The 18,189-nt window shown below is 46.8% G+C and overlaps 1 long non-coding RNA gene across 1 annotated transcript in view; it reads left to right on the top strand.

The window, feature by feature from the left end:
• Positions 1-4,699, top strand: part of LOC144492812 (uncharacterized) — a 74,562-nt gene extending 69,863 nt beyond the window's left edge. The window contains exon 3 of the long non-coding RNA XR_013497640.1: positions 4,613-4,699. This is a non-coding gene — a long non-coding RNA (uncharacterized LOC144492812). The remainder of the gene's footprint in view (positions 1-4,612) is intronic.
• Positions 4,700-18,189: the final 13,490 nt, after the last annotated feature.

Here is an 18,189-nt window from a genome sequence, read left to right as displayed (position 1 = left end):
CTTGCGGATAGCGAAGAGCATTGTCGGGCAATACAGCAGGATATAAATAGGCTGGAAAATTGGGCGGAGAGGTGGCAGATGGAGTTTAATCCAGATAAATGCGAAGTGATGCATTTTGAAAGAAATAATGTAGGGAGGAGTTATACAATAAATGGCAGAGTCATCAGGAGTATAGAAACACAGAGGGACCTAGGCGTGCAAGTCCACAAATCCTTGAAGGTGGCAACACAGGTGGAGAAGGTGGTGAAGAAGGCATATGGTATGCTTGCCTTTATAGGACGGGGTATAGAGTATAAAAGCTGGAGTCTGATGATGCAGCTGCATAGAACGCTGGTTAGGCCACATTTGGAGTACTGCGTCCAGTTCTGGTCGCCGCACTACCAGAAGGACGTGGAGGCATTGGAGAGAGTGCAGAGAAGGTTTACCAGGATGTTGCCTGGTATGGAGGGTCTTAGCTATGAGGAGAGATTGGGTAGACTGGGGTTGTTCTCCTTGGAAAGACGGAGAATGAGGGGAGATCTAATAGAGGTGTACAAGATTATGAAGGGTATAGATAGGGTGAACAGTGGGAAGCTTTTTCCCAGGTCGGAGGTGACGATCACGAGGGGTCACGGGTTCAAGCTGAGAGGGGCGAAGTATAACTCAGATATCAGAGGGACGTTTTTTACACAGAGGGTGGTGGGGGCCTGGAATGCGCTGCCAAGTAGGGTGGTGGAGGCAGGCACGCTGACATCGTTTAAGACTTACCTGGATAGTCACATGAGCAGCCTGGGAATGGAGGGATACAAACGATTGGTCTAGTTGGACCAAGGAGCGGCACAGGCTTGGAGGGCCAAAGGGCCTGTTTCCTGTGCTGTACTGTTCTTTGTTCTTTGTTCTTTGAGCTGCACTCATCCAGACGAGTGGACAGTATTCCATCACACTTGCGCCTTGTAGATGGTGGACAAACTTTGGAGAGTCAGAAGGTGAGTTACTTACCGCAGGATTCCCAGCCTTTGGCCTGGTCTGGTATTTATATGGTAGCCCAGTTCAATTTCTAGTCAATGGTAACCCCCAGGATGTTGATAGTGGGAGATGCAATGATGGCAATGCTATTGAATGTCAAGGGGTGATGGTTAGATCTCTCATGTTCGAGATGGTCAGTGCCTGTCTGTGGGGAGTTTGCACATTCTCCCCATGTCTGCGTGAGTTTCCTCCGAGTGCTCTGGTTTCCTCCCACACTCCAAAGATGTGCAGATTAGGTTGATTGGCCATGCTAAAATGCCTTTAGTGTCAGGGGATTAGCAGAGTAAATATGTGGAGTTACAAGGATAAGATCTGGGTGGGATTGTTGTCGGTGCAGGCTCTCTGCACTGTAGGGATTCCATGATTCTTATGTGGCATGAATGTTACTTATCACTCGTCAGCCCAAGCCCGACTGCACATAGCTTTCCTTAAAGGAACTCCAGGCTGCTATGACTCCAGAGCTGTGTGAATCTTTGGAACACCTAAACCCCAAATCATGTGAATGTTCCATTGTTGAGTATATTCAAGGTGGAAATAGTTCTTTGGACTTGTAGATGGTGGACAAACTTTGGAGAGTCAGAAGGTGAGTTACTTACCGCAGGATTCCCAGCCTTTGGCCTGGTCTGGTATTTATATGGTAGCCCAAGGGAACCAAAAGGTAAAGTGAAAGATGAGCCCGGGTTTTACTGAATAGCGGGGAAAGCTCCAACCACCGGAGGTCTGACTGCGGCTCCGAATTCATGTGTTTTTAATCAATTTGATTTGATTTGATTTATTATTGTCACATGCATCAATGCTGGCAGCTCCACAATATGTATTAACATATCGTGAAAAGTATTGTTTCTTGCGTGCTAAACAGACAAAGCATACCGTTCATAGAGAAGGAAACAAGAGAGTGCAGAATGTAGTGTTGCAGTCATAGTTAGGGTGTAGAGAAAGATCAACTTAATGAGAGAGTTTAATAGAGTTAGAATTAAGTTTTAGAAGCATAGAATGAGAGTAAAAGATAGAATTAGAAGGTATGCTGGGCACAGCTTGCAAGAAGTCGCCTCAGTCCAGCACCATCTTGAAAAATATAATGTGAAATTATGGGTTGATTACCAGAAACGAACATGAGAATCATCTGTCGAATAACCCAGTAAATAGCAGCTGGTAATAATTTCAAACGGAGGGAGATCCTGAACTCAGAGCCAGAGTCAGTGGTTGGAGCTTTCCCCGCTATTCAGTAAAACCCGGGCTCATCTTTCACTTTACCTTTTGGTTCCCTTGGTGTCCAAAAACTATTCCCATTTGAATATATTCAACAATGGAACATTCACATGATTTGGGGTTTAGGTGTTCCAAAGATTCACACTGCTCTGGAGTCATAGCTTTCCTTAAAGGAACTCCAGGCTGCTATGTGCTGTCAGGCTTGGGCTGACAAGTGATAAGTCACAATCCTTGACCTTTCACGGAGAAATGGTTTTTCAAATGGACTGCAGAACAAATTGCTGCACTCACATTTCTATAAACATTTAATTAAATTCTTCACGAAAGACTAATACTTACACCAAAGGGAAGGGCTGACTAGAGTGCCTCTGGGCTCTGTATTTGGATTCCTACTGTTTATAATTTACATTAATTTTGGATTCTCAAATTCCATGCACAGTGACCAAACAGACAAGATCAAACGAGTACACACAGTTAGATCTGAGACAGCACAAGAACTATAAAATTTGTTAGACAAGTTGTTTAAATGGATGGAAAAATGCTAGATAAACTGTCATGAGGACAACTGCAGAGTATATAACCAAAATCCATAATGCACTTCCCTGCAACTTAGACAGCTCATTCAAATGCCTACTTCAATGTGCAGGTCCCAAATATCAAAAAGATTGAAGTCATTGGCTTCAGACCGTGTCACAAACTCTGTTTTCTCGTCACTGATTCCACCCGTTCCTGGCAACTGTCTGAGACCGAACCAGACAGTTTACGATCTCAACGTGGTATCTGACCCCAAGCTGAGCTACTGGCCACATAACCACCAAAATCACCGATTTCCATTTCATATCATTGTCCAATATTTTTAAGCTGATTCTACACAGGATGTGGGTATCACTGGCTAAGCCAACATTTGTTTCCCATCTCCAATTTCCCTTGAGAAGGTTGGGGTGACCTGCCTTCTTGAACCACTGCAGTCCCTCTGGTGTACGTGCACCCACGGTGCTGTTAGGGAGGGAGCTGTTGGAGCTACACTCATCCAGGCAAGTGGGGAGTATTCCATCACACCCCTGACTTGTGCTTTGTAGATGGTGGACAGGCTTTGGAGTGACAGGAGGTGAGTTACTTACCACAGGGTTCCCAGCCTCTGACCTGCACTTACAGTCACAGTGTTTATATGGTTTCCTGTCAATGGGTCAATGAATATATGAATTAGGAGCAGCAGGCCACTTGCCCCCCACTCCCCCCCCAACCTTCCATTCAATAAGATCATAGCTGATCTGATTGTAACCTCAACCCCATATTCCTGCCTATCCCCAATAATCTTTCACCCCTTGTTAATCAAGAATCTATCCAGCCCTGCCTTAAAAATATTCAAGACACTGCTTCCACTGCCTTTTGAAGAAGAGAGTTCCAAAGACTCACTTTGTCTCTTAAACCTAAGGGTGTGCTGTGCTTAACTCCTCCGGGAAAGCTGGTGAGACAATTTGGTTCTAAAAGAAAAGCTGGCCAGGCATACAAAAAACAAAAATCAAATATAAACCTCTCAGATCTCGTAAGTTTAATACCACCATGCTCTGGCTTAAACCAACAGAGACTCTGCTCCAGAGACCTTTAATCCTACTCTTGGATGAGAAATTGACGAAAACATGTTAGCTGCCTGCCTGTGTTGCCCGTGTGATTTTGTTGACTACAAATCATATATATTGCATGAAATTGCCGTCAATCAGGTCTTTAACGGTGTTAATTGGCCCTTTAATTGTCAGCAAGCACAGTTTCGACTCCCACTTGTGCCGATTGTAACATGATGTCGGGACGCTTTCCCGACACCTCACGTGATTTCAGGTCAGGTGTGTGTCCGCTTTAATCGCTTAAAATTCTGGCCTCTTTTCTTTGTTGAGGTGCTCAACAAAATAACAATAAATTTATATCACTAACATGTGCGTGAGCAGTGTAGTTCAGTGGGTGCTGGGCAATAGTGAGGATGTCAAATAACATCGTCTATGGGAGGGCCATTCAATGCTTGTGCTCAGGCCTCATTGACATTGGCTGGGCCTGCTGCCAATGTTAACTAAAACTGAACAAATCTCTCCTTGGCAATGCATGCTTGGGAAGAGTTGAATGGGTCGAGTCTTCGAGGGGTAGGCCAATGGAAACTTCACTTTTCTTTGAACTCTAATTCAACTCTGTTTCCTTCAATTCAACTGAGGCAGCATTAACATTATGTACTTTAAGGTTCCAGTTCATTCTTCCAATGGATATAATTGAAGATTTTTAAAAACCTTTTTAGCTACCAGAAAACCCAATGCTATTGCTATTTTTACTTATCTTTCTTCTATTACATATTTTTAAAAACTAATGCATGGTAAACATCTCTATGGCTTTAAAAAGATTTACATTAATATAGCACCTTCAACATTCACTCCTCCCACCATCGACACAGAGTGGCAACAGCATGTACCATCTACAAGACACACTGCAGCAACTAACCAAGGAGAGATTTTTCAGTTTTACAATTGTGTATAACTGGTGTGTACCTGCCAATCCTTGCCTCTTCCTTTGAGGTCCGTAGACATTGCTTTCTCCACTTTGATGACCCGCGTAACGTCAGTGGAGTGCCATTAGCAAACCCCACACCGGGGCTGGACAAGGAAGACAGGTGAAAGCTGCAAGGAAGGGGGTAGCGTAGAAGGGTGGGAGTGAAGGCTGGAAAGAGGGGGTAGGGTTACTCGGAAGGGTAGGGGATAGTGTCTCAGAGGGCAGGGTCAGTGGTGTTGATAGTGGAGTCCGGGGAGGCGCTTGGGCAGGCCGGTTTTGTGAACCCAGGGCACTGGTAATAGGAGGGCACAGTCACAATCCGAGGAAGCACTGGAATGTGGCAGATCCCGGCTGAGAATCTGTTACGTGAAGACCATACTGAGGCAGGGTCATGGAGGGGGACAAGGCTCGGGATTACAGGAGGGGACAGGGTCAGTGATGCGCGATTAAATCACTCGGGAGGTTAGATTGTACCCGGGAAATAAAGGCTTTTATTACCGACAAGAATGGAGCACACTATATACAATACAATCCCAGACTAAAGGGTCACCAGGCAGTGCAGTGACCTTTATACTTCCCCAGGTAGGCGGAGCCAACTGGAGTGTACCACAGAACAATATCAACAGGTAGAACAGCCCAACCCTCACCCCAACAGTGACAACAGTAACATATCTACAAACACCCATAGTGCTGACCATCCATGGCTCAGCACTCATAGTGGTAACCAACTATGGTTCACCACATTCACCCCTCCTTTAAAACAAAGGCCGGCGGGGCAAAAAAAACAGAACAACTGTTCATATATTCACAAGTTCAGTCGTATTGGAGGACCGCACCGTCTCTGCGACCTCCTCAACACTGACGGTAATGCTGGTTCTGGTAACCGTGGTGACCTTCTCTCCAAGGCGGTGTCCAGTGACTCCTCCAGTTCCTCATGGACAGGTGGACCACGAGGTGGTGACAATCTCCTGGACTCAGGCAAGCTGTACACGGGAGTAAGAGGATTAAGTGGTGGTCCCGATACTGCCCGCGCCGTGTCAGGAGGGGAGATAAGGGTCGGGGGGTCCCTAACTAGGGGTGTGGGAGCGACTGGGGTTTTCAAGTCCCCTGCAGGCGCCAGATCTCTAATAGAGACCGTATCCTCTCGCCCGTCAGGATATGCCACATAGGCATATTGAGGGTTGGCGTGGAGGAGATGGAGATCGACCAAAGGGTCGGACTTGCGGGCCCTAACATGCCGCCACAGGAGGACAGGTCCTGAGTACGTCAACCAAGACGGTAATGAGATCCCAGAGGAAGACTTCCTAGGGAAGGAAAACATCCTCTCATGTGGAGTAGCGTTGGTTGCCGTAAACAGGAGTGAGCAGATGGAATGGAGCGCATCAGAGAGTACCAATTGCCAACGGGAGACTGGAAGACCTTTAGACCTCAACGCCAGTAAGACAGCCTTCCAGACTGTAGCATTTTCTCGTTCAACCTGTCCGTTACCCCTAGGGTTGTAACTCGTAGTTCTACTTGAGGCAATCCCTTTTGAGAGCAGGTATTGCCTCAATTTGTCACTCATGAATGACGAGCCCCTATCACTGTGGATATAGCTGGGGTAACCGAACAGGGTGAAAAGATCCCGTAATGCTTTGATAACCGTGGCAGCGGTCGTATCAGAACAGGGAATGACAAAAGGGAATCGTGAGTACTCGTCAATCACATTGAGGAAGTACACGTTCCGATCTGTCGAAGGAAGGGGGCCCTTGAAGTCCACACTCAGTCTTTCAAAAGGGCGAGTGGCCTTAATGAGGTGTGCCCTGTCAGGTCGGTAGAAGTGCGGTTTGCATTCAGCACATACCTGGCAGCTTCGGGTTATGGACCTGATATCCTCCACTGAGTAGGGTAGATTCCGGGCCTTTACGAAATGGAAGAACCGAGTGACCCCCGGATGGCAGAGATCATTGTGGAGGGCCTGTAATCGATTCTCCTGCACACTTGCACATGTTCCACGCGACAGGGCGTCTGAGGGCTCATTGAGCTTCCCTGGACGGTACATGATATCATAATTGTAGGTGGAGAGTTCGATTCTCCACCTCAAGATTTTATCATTTTTGATCTTACCCCGTAACGTGTTGTTGAACATGAACGCCACGGACCGCTGGTTCGTGAGCAGGGTGAATCGTTTTCCTGCCAAATAATGGCGCCAATACCGAACGGCCTCCACAATGGCCTGGGCCTCCTTTTCCACCGCAGAGTGCCGAATTTTGGGGCCTTGGAGGGTGCGAGAGAAAAAGGCGACGGGCCTGCCCGCCTGGTTAAGTGTGGCGGCCAGGGCGAAATCAGATGCATCACTCTCCACCTGGAAGGGGATAGATTCATCAACAGCGTGCATCGTGGCTTTCGCGATGTCGGCTTTTATCCCTTCAAAGGCTAAGCGAGCCTCTGTTGTTAGGGGGAAGGAGGTAGACTTGATGAGCGGACGGGCTTTGTCCGCATAATTGGGAACCCACTGTGCGTAGTAAGAGAAGAAGCCTAAGCATCTTCTCAGTGCTTTGATGCTAGTGGGCAGGGGAAATTCCAGGAGGGGACGCATACGGTCTGGATCAGGGCCAAGGACCCCGTTTTCCACCACGTATCCGAGAATTGCGAGGCGGCGCTTGCGAAATACGCACTTCTCCCAGTTGTAGGTCAGATTCAGGCGAGACGCAGTGCGCAAAAATCTAAGGAGGTTGGCATCGTGGTCCTGCTGGTCATGGCCGCAGATAGTGACGTTATCCAGGTACGGGAAGGTAGCCCGCAGTCCGTTCTGGTCCACCATTCGGTCCATTGCACGCTGCAAGACCGAGACCCCATTCGTGACGCCAAAGGGAACCCTTAAAAAGTGATAAAGGCGACCATCCGCCTCAAAGGCCGTGTATTTTCGGTCCTCTGGGCGAATGGGGAGCTGGTGGTAAGCTGACTTCAAGTCAATGGTGGAGAACACCCGGTACTGCGCAATCTGATTGACCATGTCAGATATGCGCGGGAGAGGATACGCATCCAGCTGCGTGTATCTATTAATGGCCTGACTATAGTCTATGACCATCCGGGGTTTGTTTCCAGTTTTAACCACCACTACTTGCGCTCTCCATGGACTAGAGCTAGGTTGGATGATCCCTTCCCTGAGGAGCCACTGAACTTCAGATCGAATAAAGATCCGATCCTCAGCGCTGTAACGCCTGCTCTTGGTTGCGATGGGCTTGCAGCCTGGCACGAGATTCTCGAATAAAGATGGTGGGGTGATTCTGAGTGTCGAGAGGCGACACGTGGAGCGCGCTGGGCAATTTGGAGGCTGCTGTGCTCCCACTGAAAGTGGAGGGAGTGGCCCATCGTACTGCAGGGTTACACTCCTCAGGTGGACCATAACGTCTAGTCCCAGGAGCATTGGAGCGCAAAGGTGCGGTAACACAAGGAGCCTGAAGTTCTCGTAAACTGTGCCCCGCACCGTCAGGTTGACCACGCAGCTCCATAGCACGGTAACAGACTGGGACCTCGACGCCATCGAAATTGTCTGTCTGACAGTCCGTACTCAGAGATCGCACCATTTCACAGTGTCAGGGTGAATGAAGCTCTCCGTGCTCCCGCTGTCAAACAAACAATGAATTTGGCGTCCATTTACCTCTATGCCCATCATGGACTTGTCGAGTCTGTGAGGCTTGGCCTGGTCCAGGATGATTGACGCCACCATTGGGTCTTGGGTGCAACTGCAGGCAGCTGAGATGGTTGATGATGATGACCCCTGCTGGTCGTCTGCGGTCGGTGCCGACCATAATGGCTGCGCCCATGGATCGCACGTGGTCAGTGGCGCTAAAAGTGGCGGCCCCTGCAGGTCGCACGTATCTTGCGTCTCCGTTGTCAGGAATGGCGGCGCTCTGGAATCGCACGTGGTGGAAGACCTCGAAGAAGCTGGAGACAAGGAGACAGGCTCTGGAGAATCACACGCCGCACTGCTATGTTTGGAGGGTGGTTTGGTCCTGCAGACTTTGGCATAATGCCCTTTCTTTCCACACGCGGAGCACAATACCGTTCTAGCTGGACATCACTGCCGAGGGTGTTTCGCCAATCCACAGAAGTAACACCGCGGGCCTCCTGGAGCTGCCGCCGTCGTCAGGTCCAAGGTTGGAAACACAATCGCGCAGTTTTTCGGAGCCGCTGAATAAAGTAGAGTCGGTGGCTGTACTTGCCACCATGTTCCCACGTGGTCAGTGGGGTACGTTTCTAGACTTCTGGAGGCCGTTTCCATAGCGTCAGCCAATTCTACTGTCTTAGCGAGGTCTAGATTACCTTGCTCTAGCAGCCGAAGGCGAATATACGACGAGCCGATTCCCGCCACGAACGCATCTCGGATCAAGTCGTTCGTATACTGGGCCGCCGACACTGGCTTGCAGTCGCAGGCTCTGGCTAGCTGCTGAAGTTCACACAGGTACTGTCCTGTTGTTTCGCCGGGCTGCCACCATCAAGTGGCTAGAAGGTGCTGAGCATGGATCTCGTTTGGCGGTTTGTTGTACCGTTTCTTAAGTAGTTCGATGGCCCCTTTGTAGTCTTGGGCATCGCGGATTGATAAGTATACGGTGTCGCTTACCCTCGCGTGGAGGACCCGCAGTCTATCGGCGTCGTTTTGAATGGCTGTTGAGGCATCGATGTAGTCATGAAAACACTTTAACCAATGGTCGAAAGTGTTCGACGCTCCTGCCGCACGTGGATCTAAAGTAAGCCGATCGGATTTCAACATTAGCTCCATGGTTTTTTCAAAATTTTGTCCGTAATAAAATTGATGCGCGATTAAATCACTCGGGAGGCTAGATTGTACCCGGGAAATAAAGCCTTTTATTACTGACAAGAATGGAGCACACTATATACAATACAATCCCAGACTAAAGGGTCACCAGGCAGTGCAGTGACCTTTATACTTCCCCAGGTAGGCGGAGCCAACTGGAGTGTACCACAGAACAATATCAACAGGTAGAACAGCCCAACCCCACCCCAACAGTAACTACAGTAACATATCTACAAACACCCATCGTGCTGACCATCCATGGCTCAGCACTCATAGTGGTAACCAACTATGGTTCACCACAGTCAGTGTGGGCAAGAATACAAAACTGGGTGTCAGCTCTGAGGGGAGGAAAGACTGGGGGGTGAATTGACTTGATGTGGAGATACTGGCGTTGGACTGGATTGGGCACAGTATGAAGTCTCACAACATCAGGTTAAAGTCCAACAGGATTATTTGGAATCACGAGCTTTCGGTGCGCTGCTCCTTCATCAGGTGACTCACCTGAGGAAGGAGCAGCGCTCCAAAACCTCGTGATTCCAAACAAACCTGTTGGACTTTAACGGGGTGAATTGTAATAGGGTCTTGAACTCTTGACTGGATATGTAATCATTGAGCCAAAATGCAGAAGAACACACATATTCATCCACCCTGCCAGCCAGCGGGAATCACACTGGCTTTCCAGCCCGCCATTGGACGTAGCCTCCGGAATGGAAAATTCTTGTCCTGCGTCTCACTGAAGCGACGTAGTCTCAACCTGCCTCTTCTTACATCCAACATGCATGGCTCAGTGTTGGAGGGGATGGATCTGTGAAAGTACTCTGAAAATAGACCAGGAGAGATTGTGCAGACAGAAAGGATGCCAATGATGTTAACCTTGGTACACTTGTGGTAAGGCGATTGGAATTGGGGTTCTATCTGCAAACAACAGAATGTAATGGGATACTACAGTTACAGAATAGATACAGTTTGCACAAACAAAATCGAAAGGGACCGTGTGTTAACACTCAGCCCAAATTGTACCATTTTAAATAGTCTGAGCAGCAAAGGATCTGAGGAAAAAACATTGTTGTCTTCACTTCCTGTCAGCTAACACTCCATCGCTCTATTTGAAACAGTTTTTAACAGTAAATCACAATGGTAGACGTATCTTATATTCCTGCTCTCACCTTCCCTGTAAAGTGCTGACTCATGCTGGATTATAGTTGCATGGGAATTGGAAGATTTCCAATACATCACCCAACTCAGGATTGTTGATGTATGAACAGTAAACACTGAGTATTGGTTGCCTCCTGTCTACACACACAACAACACAACATGGGTGACTTGGCTGGCAGTCAAGAATGACTTCTTTTTTGCCCTCTACTCTGCTGCCAAGGGATACTGGGGCCAGTTTTAACACCAATGCCACCAACAAGTTGAGCTGAATCAGTTCAGAGTGAGGATCAAAGCCAAATATTGTTTCATCATTGGTGTAGTAGGTAAAAATTATCTCTGAGGCTGGTATGAGTCAAAATAGAGTAGGCTTTATTCTCCCAAGCTTGCGGGAGAACTTGACCCCTTGAAAGCGGAAGCCAAAGTTCTCTCTGAACACAGAAAAGTGGGGAAAAATATACATTATGGCTCCCAGCACCAGTCATGACACAAACACTGGTCTGGTCATGAATCAAAGTCCATACAACAGTCCTTGATCACGTAGCAGCAGTTCTCTGGCAGCTGTAGTCACGATACAGTCTGAGGTTTCCTGCTCTTCCACGGCCCTTCCTTTGAAGTTACCGGCACAATTGTAGCTGGCCCAGCGGGAGTCCTCCTTTAAACGGCCGTTATCATGCCCCACATCTTGTAATTGCCTTCCTTTCTCAAACCACACACAAGCTTGTAGAAAAGGTAAGACTTTACAAACATTACATTTATATTTAGCTGTCTGTCTTTATAAGAATGAAGTTAAAGAATGAAACCATGAATAAATAACTTATATTCATGCCAGAAGCAGTATAAACAAGGGGATTAGCCATACTGAAGGGTCATGCTTGTGATACATTCTAAGTACAAAGTTCAACCTTTTAGGTACAAAATACATTGAGTACAAAAAACATTAACCCTTTCCCTTCTTCAATTGGGTTTTTGATCAATCGACTCTAATAACTCTCAAAGATCTGACTTCTCCCCTTAGGGGTTTCTGTACAAATATTGAAGGCACTGTTTGGGAACTTTAACAAGATTTTGTCAAGGTGAATCTAGGCTGTGTTGGTGACGAAGAGGAAGTGAAAGCAGCTAAATATGCAAAGCTCATAGAAGCTACAGTACAAAAAAGGCTATATGGCCCAGCAACTTCAATGCACTGTTTTTTCCCTTTATGAGCCACCTCCTACCCTACTTCATCGAATACTACTAGCATATCTTTTTATTCAATTCTTCCCCTACAAGTCTGTAGCTTCCCCTTGGATGTATCCATGCCATTCGCCCCACATTCTAACCATTCTCTGAATAAAGACATTTCTTCTGAATTGTTTATTGGATTTAATGGTGTCTATCTTCTATTTATGCCCCCTAGTTAGAATCCCTTGATAATTTTAAGGGTTTCTATCAGGTCACATCTTGGTCTTGTATTTTCTAGAAAAATTGCCTCAGCCTGTCCATTCTCTCCTGATAATTAGCACTGGTTATTGTTCCTTTTCCAATGTCTCTGTATCCTTTTTACAATGTGGAAACCAGAACTGTGTGCGTTCTCCAAGTGCAGGCTATAGTTCTATCAGAGGCTACATAACTTCACTATTGCAGTTTTGCTTGATATAACTTTTGAAGGAAGGAAAAGTTTTCCTCAGAGATGAATTGGGTTAGAGGTGCCATGCTGGAGGTTCTATTCTGCAGTATAACAGCTCTGTCGCAGCAAGGAAACATTTCATGTGCCATGTCTTTTTTGATGTCTTCTGCTTTGCCTAATCATTTTATTTGCTAAGTTGCGATTTCAGCCCTTCTGAATACATCATTAAACATACTTCAAAGCTGTTTAGCAGAGGCTTAATAGTCCGTACACCTCAAGTACAAAAAGAATATAAACTGAAAAATATTCATCTATCTACTCCGTAAATGGTCTTTTCATACATGCAATTATCTCAACCTAAAGAATTCTCAACAGGCCTTGTTCTCAGTTCTGATGTATTTGACATAGCACACCCAGTCCCACATTTTGTAACAGTGGAGAGGCAGTGACTGTGGTATATTGTCACTGAACTAGCAATCCAGAGACCCAGGACAAGATCGAGGGACCCGGATTCAAATCCCACCACGGCAGATGGTGAAATTTTAATTTGAAATCTGGAGTTAAAAGTTTAATGAAGACCATGAAACCAAAGTCCATCTGGTTCACCGATGTCCTTTAGGGAAGGAATTACCCAGCCTGGCCTGCAATATTAATCAAGGACGGTCAATGTGGATTTATGAAGGAAAGGTCATGTCTGACTTATGCGACTGAAACTTTGGAGAAGGTAACAAGAAGGGTTGATAAGGGTATGTATTTGAAGTAGTCAATATAGATTTTAGCAAAGCCTTTGGCAAAGTTCCACTTGGCCAATTTGTCAGAAAATTAAAAGCTCAGGATCCAATTGTCTCCAATTGTCTCAGTGGCAGAAGGTTGAAGGTTACAGGTGACACGGTGGCACAGTGGGTAGCACTGCTGCCTCACAGCGCCAGGGACCCGGGTTCAATTCCAGCCTCAGGTGACTGTGTGGAGTTTGCATGTTCTCCCCGTGTCTGCGTGGGTTTCCTCCGGGTTTCCTCCCACGATCCAAAGATGTGTGTGTTAGGTTGATTGGCCATGCTAAATTGCTCCTTAGTGTCAGGGGGATTAACAGGGTAAATACATGATGTTATAGGGGAGTTATGGTTACAGGAACCGTGGTGCACGAAAGCTGTAACGGATTTAGTCAGGAAGAAAAGAAAAGCCTACAAAAGGTTCAGGGAGCTAGGTAATGTTAGAAATCTAGAAGAGTATACGACTAGTAGGAAGGAACTAAAGAGGGAAATTAGAAGAACCAGGAGGGGACATGAGAAGGACTTGGCAGACAGGATAAAGGAAAACCCCAAGGCATTCTACAAGTATGTGAAGAGCAAGAGGATAAGATGTGAAGGAGTAGGACCTATCAAATGTGACGGTGGGAAAGTCTGTATTGAACCGGTTGAAATAGCAGAGGTACTCAATGAATACTTTGCTTCAGTATTCACAGTGGAAAAGGATCTTGGTAGTTACAGTGCAGACTTGCAGTGGACTGAGAAGATTGAGCATGTGGGCATTAGAAAAGAGGATGTGTTGGAGCTGTTGAAAAGCATCAAGTTAGATAAATCGCCGGGACCAGATGGGATGTACCCCAGGTTACTGTGGGAGGCGAGGGAAGAGATTGCTGATCCTCTGGCGATGATCTTTGCGTCGTCAATGGAGACAGGAGAGGTTCCGGAGGATTGGAGGATGGCAGATGTGTTTCCGTTATTCAAGAAAGGGAGAAGAGATAGCCCAGGAAATTATAGATCGGTGAGTCTAACCTCAGTGGTAGGTAAGTTGATGGAGAAGATCCTGAGAGGCAGGATTTATGAACATTTGGAAAGGAATAGTATGATCAGAAGTAGCCAGCACGGCTTTGTCCGAGGCAGATCATGCCTTAGAGTCTGATTGAGTTTTTTGAAGATGTGACTAGACACTTATAAGAGCGGTAGATGTAGTTTATATGGATTTCAGTAAGGCGTTTGATAAGGTGCCCCATGCAAGGCTTATGGAGAAAGTGAAGGGGCATGGGATACAAGGGGACATTGCTTTGTGGATTCAGAACTGGCTTGCCCACAGAAGGCAAAGAGTGGTTGTAGATGGGTCTTTTTCAGAGTGGAGGTCAGTCACCAGTGGGGTGCCCCAGGGATCTGTTCTGGGACCCTTGCTCTTTGTGCTTTTATAAATGACCTGGATGAGGAAGTGGAAGGATGGGTTGGCAAGTTTGCTGATGACACAAAGGTTGAAGGTGTTGTGGATAGTGTAGAGGGATGTCAGCAACGAGACATAGATAAGATGCAAGACTGGGCGGAGATGTGGCAGATGGACTTCAACCCAGATAAATGTGTGGTGGTTCATTTTGGCAGGTCGAATAGGATGGAAGAATATAATATTAAGGGTATGACGCTTGGCAGTGTGGAAGAACAGAGGGATCTTGGGGTCCGGGTTCATAGGATGCTCAAAGCAGCGTCGCAGGTAGAGGCTGTGGTTAAGGAGGCATATGGAATACTGGCCTTCATCAATAGAGGAATTGAGTTTAGAAATCGGGAGATAATGCTGCAGCTGTATAGCACCCTGGTCAGACCCCACCTGGAGTACTGTGCCCAGTTCTGGTCGCCTCATTACAGAAAGGATGTGGAAGCCATAGAACGGGTGGAGAGGAGATTTACGAGGATGTTGCCGGGATTAAGTGGTATGCCTTATGAGGATAGGTTGAGAGAGCTAGGTCTATTCTCCTTGGAGAGGCGAAGGATAAGAGGTGACCTGATAGAGGTGTATAAGATGTTGAGAGGTATTGATAGAGTGGATTCTCAGAGGCTTTTACCCAGGGCTGAAATGGTTGTCACGAGAAGCCACAGGTTTAGGGTGCTGGGGATTTGGTATGGAGGACATGTTAGGGGTAAATTTTTCACTCAGAGGGTGGTGGGTGTGTGGAATCGGCTGCCGGTAGTGGTGGTGGAAGCGGATTCGATTGAGTCCTTTAAGAGACTTTTGGATAGGTTCATGGAGGTTAGTAAGATGGAGGGTTATAGATGAGCCTAGAAGGTAAGGAAATTGTTCGGCGCAACTTGTGGGCCGAAGGGCCTGTTTGTGCTGTAGCTTTTCTATGTTCTATGTACAGGGTTAGGACATGGGTGGGATTCTTGTCGATGCAGTTTTGATGGGACGAATGGCCTCCTTCTGTACTGTAGGGTTTCTATGATTCTGCATGTGACTCCAGTTCCACAGAATGTGGTCGACCCTTAAATGCCCTCTGAAATGGAGGGAAATTAGGGATGGGTTTCCCGCATCTGGTGACACGTGACTTATTTCTGCTTCCATAGCAGGTCATTAGCCAGCATCAGCCTTAACCTGGCGACTGTCTGACTCTTACTGTCAGCCAATAGGCATGTTGGAAAGGTCAACCAGTTTGGCCAACTTTATTGTATCAAGTCCTGGAGTGGGATTTGAACCCAGAGCTTCTGGCTCAGAGGCAGGGACACGACCCACTGTACCACAAGATGTTTTAGCAGAGTGCTTAATAATCAAGCTACTGAATAACTGTACATGAAGATTTGAACAGTACATGCCTGATATATTTCCAAAGTGTCAATTTAAGTATATTTGACCACTGAGAGATATTTAAAAGCAAAATACTACAGATGCTGGAATCTGAAACAAAAACAGAAAATGCTGGAAAATCCCAGCAAGTCTGACAGCATTTGTGGAGAGGGAATAGAGCCAATGTTTCGAGTATAGATGACCCTTCATCAGAGTTGAGAGCAAAGAGAATCAGCAGCGATTTATACAATGAAAAGAGGGGGTGGGGTATGAGGGGGCAGGTAGAATGGGACAAAGGGAATGTAAATGAGGATACTGAAGGCTGAGAAGGTGCTAAAAGTGTCCATTAAGTGATCAAAATGTGAGAATGGCAGAACAGAGGTACAGATGGTTAAAGGACTGCCCGAGGAATGTGGCATTGCCCTGAAAAAGGGGGTGGGGGGGGGGGAGCAAGAAGAAGAGCTGAAATCAAGAAATTGAAAGATTGGAGGGGAGAAGGATGATAAAATGAATGAATGAGATGAAACAAAATGAAATCAAATAAATGGAAATAGGGTGAAGGTGGAAGAGAGAATTCATGCTCTTAAATAGTTGAACTCAACATTCAGTCCAGAAGGCTGCAAAGTGTCCAATCGGAAGATGAGGTGCTGTTCCTCCAGTTTGCGTTGGGGTTCACTAAGGCCAAGGACAGACATGTGGACAGGAGAGCAGGATGGTGTGCTGAAGTGGTAAGTGACAGGAAGGTCAGGGTTTTGCTTGCAGATGGACCCAAAGTGTTCAGCAAAGCAGTCACCCAGTCTACGTTTAGTCTCTCCGAGGTACAGTCACATTGGGAGCAGTGAATGCAATAGACCAGATTGAAGGAGGTGCATATGAAGCGCTGCTTCACCTGAAAGGGGTGTTTTGGACCTCAGATGGTGAGCAGGGAGGAGGTAAAGGGGCAGGTGTTACACTTTCTACGATTGCATGGGAAGGTGCCATGGACAGGGGGTGAGGTGTTGGGCATGATGAAGGAGTGAACCAGAGTATCTCAGAGAGAACAGACTCTGCAGAACACTGAGGGGGGTTGAAGGGAAGATGTGTTGAGTTGTGGCATCATGCTGAAGTTGGCGGAAATGGCAGAGGATGATCCTAATGTTTTAGCATCCCAATGTATGGATTTTCTATTCCATTTTGTTACTAAATTTGAGTTAATGAATATGTGATAGGACAAATATTTCACATCTCATGGCCACCACTGCATTGAAATTTTAGAGAATATTTTGAGGGACTGTTCCTCCTGCAATACATCAATTTTGGCAACAAACCAAAAATTGTTGCCCGCTGGCTTCCTACCTCTGCAAAGAACTCATTCCTCTAGGATGCATACAGTTTTAGATTGTTCATGCTGACCGCATCTTAGTTCTCTCCAAGCCACCATAGGAGACACTCACCTCTAAAGTACAAGGCTGCAGGTTTGAGTCCCACTCCTGAACTTTAGCACAAATATCAAGGTTGAGACTCGCCTGCAGTACTGAGGAAGTGCTGCACTGCCCGAGGTGCCGCCTTTCGGATGAGACACTAAACCAAGTCTGCATGCAGCTGCCTGCTCCAGAGGATGTAAAAGACTCCGTGGTGCAGACATCCTTTCCTGCAGCGTATCAGGTAGATACCTGATACGTATATAAGCAACCTTTGCAAGATGTGCCGGATCATCGACACGGATGCCATCATCTCACGTGAGAACACCATCCACCAGGTACACGGTACATACTCTTGCGACTCGGCCAATGTTGTCTACCTGATACGCTGCAGGAAAGGATGTCCCGAGGCATGGTACATTGGGGAGACAATGCAGATGCTATGACAACGAATGAATGAACACCGCTCAACAATCACCAGGCAGGAGTGTTCCCTTCCAGTTGGGGGAACACTTCAGCAGTCACGGGCATTGAGCCTCTGATCTTCGGGTAAGCGTTCTCCAAGGCGGCCTTCACGACACATGACAATGCAGAATCGCTGAGCAGAGACTGATATCCAAGTTCTGCACACATGAGGACGGCCTCAACCGGGATCTTGGGTTCATGTCACACTATCTGTAACCCCCACGACTTGCCTGGGCTTGCAAAATCTCACTAACTGTCCTGTCTGGAGACAATACACATCTCTTTAACCTGTGCTTAACCCTCTCTCCACTCACATTGTCTGCACCTTTAAGACTTGATTACCTGTAAAGACTTGCATTCCAACCATTATCTTGTAAATTGAGTTTGTGTCTTTTTGGCCCTGTTTATGAACACAAGTCGTCACTCACCTGAAGTAGGAGCTTGAGGCTCCGAAAGTTAGCGCTGCCAAATAAACCTGTTGGACT

This window comes from Mustelus asterias, chromosome 4, assembly GCF_964213995.1.
Source record: "Mustelus asterias chromosome 4, sMusAst1.hap1.1, whole genome shotgun sequence".
Classification (NCBI taxonomy): Eukaryota; Metazoa; Chordata; class Chondrichthyes; order Carcharhiniformes; family Triakidae; genus Mustelus; species Mustelus asterias.
The sequence above is the reverse complement of the archived record's forward strand: the minus strand, read 5'-3'. Positions and strand labels throughout refer to the sequence as shown.